The 13,984-nt window shown below is 44.4% G+C and overlaps 1 pseudogene; it reads left to right on the top strand.

The window, feature by feature from the left end:
- Nucleotides 1-8,627: 8,627 nt before the first annotated feature.
- LOC126069014 (heme-binding protein 2-like) lies at nt 8,628-9,200 on the top strand (annotated as a pseudogene).
- Nucleotides 9,201-13,984: the final 4,784 nt, after the last annotated feature.

Genomic DNA, 13,984 nt, shown 5'->3' with positions numbered 1-13,984 from the left:
TTACTTGATCTGTACAAGCAGAAGAATTCTAGGGCAAGTGAACAGCAGTCCAACTTGAATCGCCATAATAGAAAGTCACGGCCCCTCAATCAATTCCCAGACTTGAGTGAGTTTACAGACATACAACCCCTTGAATGAAGGGGAGGCCAGGTCCCCTTGAGAAAGGGCCCCCCACTTACACTGCCAAAAATTTATACTGTTTATCTTTCTCCCAGCCTTCTCCAAAAGGATCTATGGCCTTTTACAAGAGTGACTGTTCATTGGGGAAAAGGAAATAATCAGACTTTTCAGGGATTACTGGATACTGCCTCTGAACTGACACTAACTCCAGGAGACCCAAAATGTCACTGTGACCCAGCAGTCAGGGTGGGGACATATGGAGGTCAGATTACTAATGGAGTCTTAGCTCAGGTTCATCTCACAGTGGGTACAGTGGGTCCCTGAACCCATCCTGTAGGGATTCCCCCGTTCCAGAATGCATAATTGGAGTAGATGTACTCAGCAACTGGCAGAACCCTCACACTGGATCCCTAACAAGTGGAGTTAGGGCAATTATGGTAGGAAAAGCCAACTGGAAACCATTAGAACCGCCCCTACCTAGGAGAATAGTAAACCAAAAGCAATACTGCATTCCTGGAGGGATTGCAGCGATTACTGCCACCATCAAGAACTTGAAGGATGCAGGCGTGGTGATTCTTACCACATCCCCATTCAACTCCCCTATTTGGCCCGTGCAAAAAACAAATGGATCTTGGAGAATGACAGTGGGTTGTTGTAAACTTAACCCGGCAGTGACTACAATTGCAGCTGCTGTTACAGATGTGGTTTCATTGCTTGAGCAAATTAATACATCTCCTGGTACCTGGTATGCAGTAATTGATCCAGCCAATGCCTTTTTCTCGATTCCCATTTCAAAGCAACACCAGAAGCAGTTTGCCTTCAGCTGACAAGGCCAGCAATACACCTTCACTATCCTACCACAGAGTATATCAACTCTCCAGCCCTATGTCATAATTTAGTCCACCAGAAACTTGATCACTTTTCCCTTCCACAAGACGTCACACTGGTCCATTACATTGATGACATTATGCTAATTGGACCTAGTAAAGAAGAAGTACCAATGACTGTGGACTTATTGGTAAAACATTTGTGTGCCCGATGGAGGGAAATTAATCTGATAAAAATTCAGACACCTTCCACCTCAGTGAAATATCCAGGGGTCCAGCAGTGTGGGGCAGGTCATAATATTCCTTCTAAAGTGAAAGATAAGTTATTGCATCTGGCCTCTCCTACAACTAAAATGGAGGCACAATGTCTGGTAGGCCTCTTTAGGTTTTGGAGGCAACATATCCCTCATTTGGGTGTGCTACTTGGCCTATTTATCAAGTGACTTCAAAAGCTGCTAGTTTTGAGTGGGTCCCAGAACAAGAGAAGGCTCTACAACAGGTTCAGGCTGCCATGCAAGCTGCTATGCCCCTTGGACCATGTGATCCAGCTGATCCAATGGTGCTTGAAGTGTCATTGGCAGATAGAGATGCTGTTTGGAGTCTTTGGCAGGCCCTTATTGGTGAATCTCAGCGCAGACCCTTAGGATTTTGGAGTAAAGCCCTGCCATCCTCTGTAGATAACTATTCTTTTGAGAAACAGCTTTTGGCCTGTTTCTGAGCCTTAGTAGAGGCCGAATGCTTAACCATGGACCACCAAGTCATCATGTGGCCTGAGCTGCCCATCATGAACTGGGTGTTATCTGACCCACAGAGTCATAAAGTTGGACGTGCACAGTGGTGTACACGAAATCAGGCTTGAGTAAGTTGCATGAGGAAGTGGCCCAAATGCCCATGGTCTCCACTCCTGTCACATTGCCTGCCCTCTCCCAGTCTGCACCTATGGCCTCATGGGGAGTTCCTTATGATCAGCTGACTGAGGAAGAGAAAACTCATGCCTGGTTTACAAATGGTTCTGCATGATATGCAGGCACTCAAAAGTGGACAGTGGTAGCACCACAGCCCCTTTCTGGGACCTCCCTGAAGGGCAGTGGTGAAGGGAAATCCTCCCAGTGGGCACAACTTCAAGCAGTACAACTGGTTGTTCACTTTGCTTGGAAGGAGAAATGGCCAGATGTGCGACCACATACTGATTCATGGGCTGTGGCCAATGGTTTGGCTGGCTGGTCAGGGACTTGGAAGGAACATGATTTGAAAATTGATGACAAAGAGGTATAGGGAAAAGGTATGTGGGTAGACCCCTCAGAATGGGCCAAAGAAGTGAAGATATTCGTGTCTCATATGAATGCTCAACAACGGGTGACCTCGGCAGAGGAGGATTTTAACTATCAAGTGTATAGTATGACATGTTCTGTGGAAACCAGTCATTCTCTTTCCCTAGCCACTCCTGTCATTGCCCAATGGGTTCGTGAACAGAGTGGCCATGGTGGCAGGGATGGAGGTTATGCATGGCCTCAGCAACATGGACTTCCATTCATCAAGGCTGACTTGCGTACAACTACTGCTGAATGCCCAATCTACCAGCAGCAGAGGCCAACCCTGAGTCCCCGATATAGCACCATTCCTTGAGGTGATCAGCCAGCAACCTGGTGGCAGGTTGATTACACTGGACCACTTCCATCCTGGAAAGGGAAGCTTTTTGTTCTTACTGGGATAGACACTTACTCTGGATACAGATTTGCTTTCCCCACCCACGATGCCTCTGCCAAAACTACCATCTGCGGACTCACAGAATGCCTTATCCGTTGTTATGGTATCCCACACAGCATCACCTCAGAACAAGGGACTCACTTCACAGCAAATGAAGTATGATGGTGGGCTCATGCTCATGGAACTCACTGGTCTTACCATGTTCCCCATCATCCTGAAGCAGCTGGCTTGATAGAAAAGTGGAATGGCCTTCTAAAGACACAATTACGGTCCCACCTAGGTGGCAACACTTAGCAGGGATGGGCAATGTTCTCCAGAAGGCTGTGTATGTTCTAAACCAGCGTCCAATATATAGTGCTGTTTCTCCCATAGCCAGGATCCACGGTTCCAGGAATACAGGGATGGAGATGGGAGTGGCACCACTCACTATTACCCCTAGTGACCCACTCACAACATTTTTGGCTCCTGTCCCCACAACCCTATGCTCTGTGGATCTAGAGGTCTTAATTCCAAAGGGAGGAATGCTCCCACCTAGAGAGACACAACATGGATTCCATTGAACTGGAAGTTAAGAATGCCACCTGGCCAGTTTGGCCTCCTCATGCCTTTGGATCAGCAGGCAAGGAAAGGAGTTACCATAATTGGCTGGTGGGATTGACCCTGACTACCAAGGAGAAATCGGATTGATGTTGCATAATGGAGGTAAAAAAGAGTATGTCTGGAATACAGGAGATCCCTTAGGGCGTCTCTTAGTACTACCATTCTCTGGGTTTAAAGTCAATGGAAAACTACAGCAACCCAATTCTCACATGACTACTAATGGCCCAGGCCCTTCAGGAATGAAGATTTGGGTCACCCCACCAGGCAAACAACCACAACCAGCTGAGCTGCTTACTGAGGATAAAGGGAATACAGAATGAGTGGTGGAAGAAGGTAGTTCTAAATACCAGTTATGACCACGTGATGAGTTGCAGAAACGAGGACTGTAATTTGTATGAATATTTCTTTTTTGTATGTGTGTATCAAATATGTTTGTTTTCTTCACTTATAAAATCTAACATGTAAATGGGGCTAGTTCATTTTTGGTTGTACACGTTAGTTGTATCATATTAGGCACAAGTATAACTTTGTAATTGTCTTTATTTAGAGATTGTGTATGGTTTAAGTAGATGTGTACAGGTGCCAAGTTGACAAGGGGTGGACAGTGGTGGTTGTAAGGCCAATCTGTTGTAAGGGGAGTTTCCTCAGGGGTGTGGCTGGCATCTGATATATATGTATATATGGATGTTCTAGCAAAGCTCCCTTGCTCACTCTGGATCCTGCATCTAGCTCATCATCATCTGGCCTTCAGCTCCTGGGACTTGAGCCAGCAGCCTGCCGTATTGCCTGCCGATCTTGGATTCGTCAGCCTCCACAGCTACGTGAGTCAGGAGAAGCCTCCAGCCTGACGCCTGACCCATAGACTTGGGACTTGCCAGCCTCTACAACCACTTGAGCCATTTCCTTGAGATAAATCTCTCTCTCTCTTCCTCTCTATGTGTGTGTGCATATGTGCACTGGTTTTGCTTCTCTCTAGAAAAGTACCCAGCCTAAGACATCTTTCCTGTATGTGATTATATTTCACAATTTTAAAAGGTAAATAAAGCAGGAGATAGTTTTGTATAAATACTGTTTAATTTTACTACATAGGACCTTTCAGGTAAATAATGTTCTTGCACCATGAAACTGTTACCCATAGAAACTAAGGAACAACAGATTGCCGCTGTTTGGAGTAATAATCAATCTTTATATCATTTGAAGTGGCTCACCTTTATATTTAATATGTAAATTGTTAAATATTTTAGAGTGAGGATGAAATGGGTCAGCTTGTACATTTTCTTTCCAATCTCTTCTAATATATGTTAAACTAGTAGGGAAATCTTTTGTGTTCATTATTTCCTTTGCTTGAATTCAAATCAAAATATTTGAAGAGAGAAACTTTATTCTTGCAATTTCAGTGCATTTTTCAACATGTCCTGTATCTTGGAACCTCAGCAACTCAATGCTTCCTGCTTTTGAAGCAAAGTGATGGACACTACATCCAGGCCTAGCTCATAAAATTCCCCCACATGGTCTTTTCCTCTTCTGGTTAGCTGAAATGGAGACGACAACAGTACAATGGTGACCGTGTTTTGAAGATAAAAGATGCCTGGGCCGCTTAATCATCACTTAGAAGAGTGTGGCCAAACTACTAACACCTGTTTTGGAATATCACATGAGCAAAAAGTAAACTTTTATTGCTAAATCACAGAGTTTTTTTTTTTCTGTCCCAGAAGCAGCTTTCCTTAACTAATACACGAGTGTGTACTCACATCCTTAAAAGGCATTGCAATTTTTTCTTTCCTTTTTTTTATTTCTTTCCTTGTAGATCAGGGGTCAGGGTAAGCGAACATGATAATGGACTCCCTGATTTCAATGGGAATGATGCAATCACCTCCAGAGACAAAGAGGGTGTCGCTCCTATAATGGGCAGCAGAACCATAGCAGTAATCAGAATGGTTTGCCCAGCCGCTGGATGCACTTTTAACCCAGAACTGAAACCATTCCTGAAGTCCACTCTTCAGACAAAGATTAAACAGGACTATAAAACAAAAAATAATACACGTGAGGAACGTACTTCTTAGTTCAATAAGATATACAAGACCAAATGGGCAGCTCCTGTCCAAAAGCAGGATGAGAAGGCGAGAAGGGACAGGAACTGGTCGAATGGACACAGGGAATCCGGGTGGAAAGGCGGAGTGTGCTGTCACATTGTGGGGATTGCAACTAACGTCACAAAACAATATGTGTATAAATTTTTGAATGAGAAATTAACTTGAGCTGTAAAGTTTCACCTAAAGCATAATTAAAAAAAAAAGTGGTTTGACCTGTGGGGATCTGTAGTAGTGGCTAATTATTAAAGCATAGCTTCCCTAGAATGAAAATAGTGATTGTTGTTGTTATTAGGTGCTGTTGAGTTGATTCTGACTCATAGTGACCCCATATACAACACAACAAAACACTGCCTGGTCCTGCCCCATTCTCACAATCGTTATTATACTTAAGCCCATTGTTGCAGCCACTGTGTGAATCTATCTCATTGAGGGTCTTCCTCTTTTTCACTGACCCTCTACTATACCAAGCATGACGTCCTTCTCCAGGGACTGATCCCTCCTGATAACACGTCCAAAATCTGTGAGACGTAGTCTCACCATCTTTGCCATTAAGGAGCATTCTGGTTGTACTTCTTCCAAGACAGATTTGTTCGTTCTTTTAGCAGTCCATGGTATATTCAATATTCTTCTCCAACACCACAATTCAAAGGTGTCAATTCTTCTTCCATCTTCCTTATTCATCGTCCAGCTTTCACATGCATACAAGGCAACTGGTAACACGATGGCTTGGGTCAGGTGCACCTTAGTCTTCAACGTGACATCTTTGCTCTTCAACACTTTAAGGAGGTCTTTTGCAACAGATTTGCCCAATGCAATGCGTCTTTTGATTTCTTGACTGCTGCTTCCATGGGTATTGATTGTGGATCCAAGTAAAATGAAATCCTTGACAACTTCAATCTTTTCTCCGTTTATTGTGATATTATGATGTTGCTTATTCGACCAGTTGTGAGGATTTTTGTTTTATGTTGAGGTGTAATCCATATTGAAGGCTTTGATCTTCATCAGTAAGTACTTCAAGTCCTCATCACTTTCAACAAGCAAGGTTGTGTCATCTGCATGACGCAGGTTGTTAATGAGTCCTCTTCCAATACTGATGCCCCGTTCTTCTTCATATAGTCCAGCTTCTGAGATTATTTGCTCAGCATACAGATTGAATAGGTATGCTGAAAGGATACCACCCGATGCACACCTTTCTGGACTTTAAACCACGCAGTATCCCCTTTTTCTGTTCAAATGACTGCCTCTCGATGTATGTACAGGTTCCTCATGAGCACAATTAGCATTCTGGAATTCCCATTCTTCACAATGTTATCCATAATTTGTTATGATCCATACAGTTGAATGCCTTTGCATAGTCAATAAAAGACAGGTAAACAGGTTTCTGGTATTCTCTGCTTTCAGTCAGGATCCATCTGACATCAGCAATGATATCCCTGGTTCCACATCCTCTTCTGACTCTGGCTTGAATTTCTAGCAGTTTCCTGTTGATATACCGCTGCAGCCGCTTCTGAATGATTTTCAGCAAAATTTTACTTGTGTGTGATATTGTTTGATAATTTCCGCGTTTGGTTGGATCACCTTCCTTGGGAATAGGCATAAATATGGATCTCTTCCAGTCGGTTGGCCAGGTAGCTGTCTTGCAAATTTCTTGTTATAGACGAGTTAGCACCTCCAGCACTACATCTGTTTGTTGAAACATCTCAGTTGGTAATCTGTCAATCCTGGAGCCTTTTTTTTTGGCAATGCTTTCAGTGCAGCTTGGACTTCTTCCTTCAGTACCATCAGTTCCTGATCATATGCTGCCTCATGAAATGGTTGAACATCAACCAATTCTTTTTGCTATATATTAAAAAAAACTGTATATTCCTTCCATCTTCATTTGATGCTTCCTGTGTCATTTAATATTTTCTCCACAGAATCCTTCAATATTGCAACTCAAGATGGACAGCCTGATAAAGTCCTACTTGATCTCTGTAACAACAACAACAAAAAATCTTCTAGTGTGGCAAGTGGAGGCCTGATCTAGTCCCCAAAATGTAGAGTCCCAGCCTCTCCACCAGTTCACAGATTAGAGCCCCTTGAATGAAGGGGAGGTTGGGTACAGTTAGGAAGGAACTTGCTGCATTTTTCAAAAGTGTGTATGGTGAAATCTCCCTCCTTGTTTTCCCCAAAGGGACCTGCAGCCAGGGTAATTGTGCTCTGGGGACGGGAAAATACTCAGACCTTTTGAAATAACTGGATACTGGCTCTCTGAGTTAATGTTAATCCCAGGTGAACTAGAATGTCACTGTGGTCCACCAGTCAGAATGGGATCAGAAAATACATGAAGTCTGAGCCCGACTCCTTTTCATATACGGCCCAAACCAGAAAACCAAAGCCGTTGCCCTCGAGTCAATTCCGACACATAGTGACTCTACAGGACAGAGTAGAACTGCCCCATGGAGTTTTCATGGAGTGCCTGGTGGATTCAAACTACCAACCTTTTGGTCAGCAGCCATAACACTTAACCAACTACACCACCAGGGTTTCCATATTGGGCCCAGGGGATCCCAAACCCCATCCTGTAGTGATTTCCCCAGTTCCTGGATACATTATTGGAATACATATGCATTAATCTGAAGAACAAAATAGACCAAAAAGAACAAAAAGACCGGATTGAGACGCTCTTCTGGAAATCAACAGGAAAGAATAAAGAGATCAAAATGTTTTTTAAAATACTAAATAGAGGATAAAATTGTAAGTGGCCTCACTGAGATAATAGGAGTCCCAGAAGCAGAGAAAAATAAAAACGGTAAAAAAGAAAAAAAAAAAAAAAAAGATCTAGTTTGTGAATAAATAGCTGAGCATAAGTGACCTGTGCAACCTGAGCTACTTAACGGTGAGCTGTGTAACATGCCTTCATCAAATAGAATAGGTTTATACATGCAGGTCTAGAAAAGCAGGTGGATCAGACTCCCACCTGTTTCAGTGCTATCCCTTTCTCACGCATGCCTAAGGCCTCATGGGGAGTCCCTGACTAAGGGGTACAGTATTCAAACTTGGTTTACAGGTGGTTCTGCTGGCACCAGCTGGAAGTGGCTAGCTGAAGCATTACAGTCCCTTTTAGGATAGATCCTGAAGAATAAATAGTGGAGGGAAATTCTCCCAGTAGGAAAACTTCCTGGTCAGAAGTATAAATCTCTACTGATTCATGAGTAGTCACTAATTTTTTTGGCTAGTCAAGAGCTTCAAAAGAACAGGACTGGGCCTGGCTCTTTTCTCCGAGTGTCGGGCACCACCCATGGCCAAGGTGCCCGAGCCCAACACCAGGGCCGCTAAAGGCACCGCAGCCAGAGTCCTGGAGGCATTGGGCTGGGACGGCCCGGAGTTCACTGCCCCCAGCCCGGGAGTTATGAGATCCAATACTATGGACCAGCCAAGTGGGTTAGCACACCTGTTGAATCTACAGACCATCCAGACTAGCTTTACAAAACTGAGCAGCTACATCGAAGGCAAAAACGAGAGAGATGAAAATAAAGATGACAGCTCCAGTGACAAGCTACCTGGAGCCAGGTTCAGGCCCTTTCAGTGAGTCTACCATTACCATTTCCCTGTATATCACCTCTGAACAGCAATCTGATCTGCCCAAGCCGTCACAGTCAGATGTCTTCATTGAAGACAGAGCTGAAATGACTGTGTTTGTATGGTATGGAGAACAACTTTTGACATTAGCAAACATTTTGAAGGAAGAAGGAAAAGTTTTCAATGAAAAACTTTACTACACTGCAGGCTACAATGTCCTTTTAAGTTGCTTAATAGAAATAATCAAGTGTGGTTGATTGAGAAAAATGTACCCTCCAAAGAAAATGAATGAGAGAATGAAGAAAATTCCACTGCAAGGGGAAAAACTTCTGCTTACTACAGACATCAACACTAATTGTGTGTGTGTGTCTAGTATCTTCTACCTGAAGGTACTACTATGAACTGAGGTTATTTCCAATGTGCCTTTTTAATGCCTGAAGCTTTATCTAGATACACAGATAGAATAACAGGGGACAGTATTCTGTAAGTATGTACATTTGTCATCTTTATTTCTATGAGGATCCAGGGAAATATGTTGCTTCCTCCCTCTTTACTTCATCACAGTTGTGTTGTCCTTTTTCTACTTGGATTTGTGCCACTTAGATGTTACCCCCTCCAGATACTAATAAAAATTTTAAAAAATAAAAAAAAGAGAAGAATTGAAATATCGTTGATAAGGAGGTCTGGGGAAGAGACACACAGATGTCCCTCTTGGATGGGAACAGAGTATGGGGATATTCATGTCCCACATAAATGAGCAGCAGAGAGAATCCACTGTGGAGGAAGATTTCAATCAGGTGGGCAAGATGTCCTCTTCTGTGGATGTCAGCCAACCTCTACCCCTGCCAACTTTTTCCTTGTCCAAAGGACTTCTGAACAAAATGGCCACAGTGGCAAGTATGGAGGTTATGCATGGGCTCGACCGTATAGGCTGCCACCAAGGCCAATCTGGGTATAGCCACTGCTGTGTGCCCAACCTGCCAACAGCAGAGATCAACAGCCCTGGTATGGAATTTCCTGGTGACAGCTGATTACAGAGAGTACAAAATGAGAAGAGGTTATTGACCCGTTGCTGCTGAGTCAATTCCGACTCATAGCAGCCCTATAAGGACACAGTAGAACTGCCCCATAGGGTTTCCAAGGCTGTAATCTTTATGGAAGCAGACTGCCATATCTTTCTCCCAGAGAGCTGCAGATGGGTTTGAACTGCCGACCTTTTAGTTAGCAGCCAAATGCTTAACCGCTGCACCACCAGGGTTCCAAAGAGGCTATTAACCAAAACCCATTAGCATCGAGTCGGTTCCGACTCATAGCGACCCTATAGGCCCCCAAAATTCTATCAGGAAGCAAGCTCAAAATTCTACTATCAGGAAGCAGGCTGAGAAAACTACTCAGCTGCAAACATCTACTGCCTTTCAAGAAAAAGGAAAGAAGATATAGAAAATGGAACCAAGAGGCCAGAGTGAACCAATAGCCACAGAGAATTATTCCCAGTCCTTGAAACTTAATCAAGGAACTTCCATTTACCCAGCTGGATTTCAGAATTGCTACAGACTTGTGATTACTTTGTGTCTCCCATTTTGCTCCTTTTTGAACTGGAATGTCTGCAGCAGTTATCCTATGCCTAGCCTACCACTGTGTGTTAGGTGCATTGGGGGCAGATGACTTGTCTCTTTAAGTTCACAAATCCTACAGATGGAGAAAAATTGTACTCAAGGAGACATACTTAAGGAGTACATGCAAGGAGCCTCATTCACATATGTACTTGATTTAAATGCTGTAATGGGATGAGACTTTTAGAGAACTTGGGAAAGAATGAATGTATTTGCATGTGGAAGGGATGTTTTAGCGGCTGTAGGATGAACTGTAGTAGTCAGTCTCCAAGATGGCCCCCAATGATCTGTTTCCTGGTATTCACACCCTTGTGTAATCTCCTGTCCTTGAGAACAGCCTGGACCCAGGGATTTAGTCTAATAAATGGAATATAGCAAAAGTGGTAAGATGTTACTTTTGAGATTAGGTTATAAAGACTGTGACTTCCATCTTGTCTGTTCTCTCATCTCACTTGATTGCTCTGATGAAGCCAGCTGCCATGTTGTAAGCTGCCTATGGAAAGGCTCACATGGTGAGGAACCTGAAGGTATCCTCCGGCCAACAGCCAGCAAGAAACTGAGGTCCTCAGCCCAAAAGCATGTAAGGAACTGAATCTTGGCAACAACCATCAGTGAGCTTGGAAGGAGATCCTTCTCCAGTCAAGCCTTGAGATAACTGCAGCCCAGCTGACAACTGCAGTCTGTGAAAGGCCCTGAAGTAGAAGACCCAGCTATGTCGTACCTGTATTCCTGACTCACAGAAACTGTAAGATAAATATTAAGCCACTACGTTTTGGGGTAATTTGTTATGCGGCAATACATAGCTAATATAGGCCAGCATGGAGGTTCTGCATAAGCTCAGCAAGGCCAAAGTGCTATAGCCACTGCTGAGTTCCCAACCTGCCAACAGCAGAGATCAACACTGTAACTATTTCCTGGTGGCAGGCTGATTACTTTGGAGTCTTTCTGTCATACAGAGGGCAGTGATTTGTCTTCACTGGAATAGACACTTATTCTGGCTATGTACTTGCTTTTCTTGCCTGTGCTTCTTGCAGGTCTGAGGTTCACAGAGACTTAGTGGAAATCCCAGTTCCGCCAGGCTGATATGCTGGGCCAGGTCTGTTTTTCTAGGGGTCCGTTTTGAGGGGGTGCTCCCTTACCTGGAATGTGAGTGCCCCAGGGTAAAGAGCCCTCTCTGCCTCCCAACCTCTCTTCTCCCATCACAATTTCAGGACTTCCTGGGAAGCATGGTTAGTGTCCGCTCCTTCAGGGACCCATGAACCTGAAACCCTACCCCCATGGGGTGATAATCTGTATCAGTGAGTTTTTATGAAATGCAAAGTAAGAGTTCACATGCAGGGTGAGGCCTCAACTGCTACTCCTGTCTCCCCTCCTTCCAAGCCCAGATTGTGCCCTGGCCTACAAGTGTGGACAGAGAAGACTCTGGCCTGGCCACTTCCTCCAGGAGCTTGGGAGTGGGAGAGACAGACCCATTAACCCTAGAGTATTTCAGACACCATGCAAGGCATAGTGGAGGCACTAGGGAGGTCAGGTGGGCATGAGGAAAAAGTCCTTAGAAGTGATGCTTCTCCACATCCCCTTGTCACCTGTGGACCCAGTTGACACCCTGAAAGGATGTGGTAACCTCTGGGAGGATGCAGCACCAAGGTAGTGCCCCAACAGCAGAAAATGACATTGAAATAACAAGACACCCTTTGCTTCCCCAATCATTCCCTCAACCTCTATGCCTCTGGTGCACCCCCTGAGCCAATCACTCCTCCCTTTCTAGGGAAGTACACAGGGAAAGGGAACAGATCTGGAAATAAACTTTCTGGAAGAGGTGAGATTGACCTGGGTCTTGCAGGATGGGGGCTAGGACCTTTCCTGCAAAGCTCATGGGATGCTACATCTGCTGTGACACGGGCAGAAAGTGTGAGGATGGGGCAAGAAGGCACCTAAATGGGAAAGGCTGTCTGGAAACTGGTGAGAGGTGGGCCCATACCTTGGAGGACCCCTACTCCAACCCTAGTAGTTCTCAAGCCTGAAGATTTTGGGCACCATCTCTTCCCCCAACTCTGGCCAGTTCCGGTGGCTGATTGCCTTGGGGTAGAGATCAGTAGTGAAGTGCTGAGGTTGAGTCCCTGCTTCTTCCAGCTCCCAGGCCCCAGTCTCTTCTGATGTCTTCTCCTCCATCCCCCTTTTCATGATCAATTCCAGATAGGTGGGCAGAAAAAAGATTAAGTTTTTCCCTTGGACTGGGGCCTGGGGTTAAGTTGAGCCCAGGATAGCGCTGTCCACAGACCCCTGCCTCCCGTTGTATAGCCCCAGTGACCCTTAACAGGAAGACTGGGTGAGGCAAGGCTGGGCCAGACCTTCTACCAAACAAAGCGTGGGTTTTCTCACACATCACTAGATTTCTATCAAATGGAAATCTTCGCGGGGGGTGCGGAGCGGAGCAAAATGAACCCACTGAAAATTCAGAAGAGGAAGAAAAAAATAGGGAGTGCTGAGCTCCAGGGCTAGAGATCAGAGCTTGGCTTTTAACTTCTCCATGCAGTCCCTTGAAGGAGGGAAACCCTTGAAGAGCTGGGCATGATGTGAAGCTGGCTGGCTTTTACCAGGGCTTCAATACTCCCACTTCCTCCACTGTATCATTCCATCATGGGCAGACTCTGAACACAGAACACTCAGGACCACAAAGGAGGGTCTAAGATCCCTTTATGAACGTGATGCAAGTTGGTTACGCTTCCTGCCAGAAAAGGATACACATGCAAACCCCCGTTAAGATATGTAAACCATTTCAAGTGACGGTCCCTGATACAGTCCAACATCCTCGTTTTAAGGACTTTGGGGTGTAGCAGGGACTCTGTCCAACTGCTATGAGACCATTAATATGTACATTTAAAAGTGAACTCAGCACTTGAAACCATTATGCTAAGCGGAAGAAGCCTGTCACAAAGGACCACATATTATATGATTCCATTAATACCAATGTCCAGAATAGGCAAATCCATAGACACAGAAAGTAGATAGTGGTTCTCTAGGGCTCGGAGGCTTGGGGGACAATGCCTAAGAGGTACAGTTTCTTTTTAGGGTGATGAAAATATTCTAAAATTAAAAATATGGTTGCAAAACTCTGAATATACTAAAAGCCACTGAACTGTACAGTGACTTGTATGATATGTGAACTTTATCTCAATAAAGCTGTTTTTCATTAAAAAAAGTGAGCACAAGCATTTTGGCTTTAGTCTCCCTTCAGCAGGGGCAGAAAGAACTCTTTAGAGTGGAGAAAATAATGCGGGGAGGATCCCTGAACGTGGCATATGGGTTGGACAGTAAAACATTCCTACAACGATTAAGTATATGTATCTTTATATATATCAAGGGCAATGAAGCATCTTAGGTTTCAAGCAGAGTAACATGATCATATCTGCATTTTAGAAATATCCTCAGAATCACTGAATTGTACATTCAAAACAGGTGA

This window comes from Elephas maximus, chromosome X, assembly GCF_024166365.1.
Source record: "Elephas maximus indicus isolate mEleMax1 chromosome X, mEleMax1 primary haplotype, whole genome shotgun sequence".
Lineage (NCBI taxonomy): Eukaryota > Metazoa > Chordata > Mammalia > Proboscidea > Elephantidae > Elephas > Elephas maximus.
Note: the sequence above shows the minus strand (reverse complement) of the source record. Positions and strands in the feature narration are given on the sequence as shown.